Source organism: Lolium perenne, chromosome 6 (assembly GCF_019359855.2).
Source record: "Lolium perenne isolate Kyuss_39 chromosome 6, Kyuss_2.0, whole genome shotgun sequence".
Taxonomy (NCBI): Eukaryota; Viridiplantae; Streptophyta; class Magnoliopsida; order Poales; family Poaceae; genus Lolium; species Lolium perenne.
Window position 1 is genome coordinate 132,320,767 of NC_067249.2, and position 1,560 is coordinate 132,322,326.

The following is a 1,560-nucleotide window of genomic DNA, read 5'->3' on the forward strand; positions in this document are numbered from 1 at the left end:
TTATCTTAGCTATCTAGACTTGTTCTAGTGGCTATAGATTAACTGTGTTGCGTAACAGTGTGCCACTGTTAGTGCTTGGCATGGATCTGTGATAAATTCATGCTTGTATCAATTAGATTATGATGAACTGCTTATGCAGTGATGATTAAGTTACTTGCTTGCAAATGATTTGACTGTTCATGATTATCTAGCAAGCAAATAGAATCTGAATCCATTTCTGGATAATGATGTGATATATTTGGCTTTCTCTTATTTGGTGCTAAGTGTGATGTGACCTCAGTAGCCTTGCTACTGACTGGTTGCTCACATAGTTGGTTGGATCTTGTTGGCTACTCATCTTTGCTTGCCTATTTGGGGATCATAATAAATATGAATGCCAATATGCTTGCCTGTGAAGAAATCTAGGGTTTCTGATGGTTGTATACTTAGGGTTTACTGTGTAGTCTTAGCTGCTAATCTTTGCCATCTACTGGTGCTATCTATGCATCAATTCTGGCTAGTGTGTGCATCTGTGCATATGTGCTAGTTTCTGTGTATAAGATCTGTACCTAGATGCCTTTTATTTTAGTGGCTTTTGACTGGCAGTAATCCTTGGTGAAAACCAAGTGATGATCTACCCATATGAGCATCTGCTCATCCCATGTTTATTTCATGCATATGATGGATCAGATCCATTGGATCTTTTCCAGGTATTTGGTATACCTTGTTCCAGCTCCTAGAAAGAAATGTTTTGTTGATGCAGACTTGGGTTTGTGTCACAGCCCTTCACCTCCAGGTCTTGGATGATCTTCTCAGGTCACCATGATTTCTGGTGGTTGAGTGGGTGTGCGTGTTGGTTCTGTTCTTGCTCAAGAACTGGATGAACTGAGCTTGTTCTTGCTTCCCCTTACCTGGTGAATCCTTATCTGGTCGACTGGTGTCTATTTCTAGGGTTTGTGTTCCTTTTATATGAACCCTGCTTCTATCCTTGCATTGACACACAAGCCTGGCTTGCTTGGTGACTAATCTGATGCATGGCCTTGCTGTTGCTGCCCAGCACACTTGAGCTGTGTGCCCTCATATGCTGAAACTTGAGCCCCTGGTGGTGCTCAGGTTTGGTCTGCTGCTGCCCTTATCTTGTGCTGTCCATGGTTTTGGACAAGCACAAGTGTGCATGACACTTGGTTCTGTCCAAACTGAATTATTTAACTAACACTAACATTCTGGCTAGTGTTGGTGTTTTACTTTGCAGGTTTTTGAAGATGGACATGGTCAGAAGATATTCTCCAAGTCATTTAGTCTAGGTTTCAGTTTAGGAGCAATATTGTAATCTTTATTTTAATTTCTGTTTATTATTCATCAATTCTTGTACCAAGAATATTGTAAAGACAATGTAATCTGTGTTGTGATATCAATAAAGCCCAAGTTTTTGTTTATGAGCTTTTGATTTATGTTATATTTATATTCTGGAATGAACATTGTATTTATGATTCACTTTGAAATTCAAAGTTGTTTGAATTCATAAATTGTGTTTAAATTATGAATTCCATTTTATATTGTTCAATGCTTATTGTTAAATAT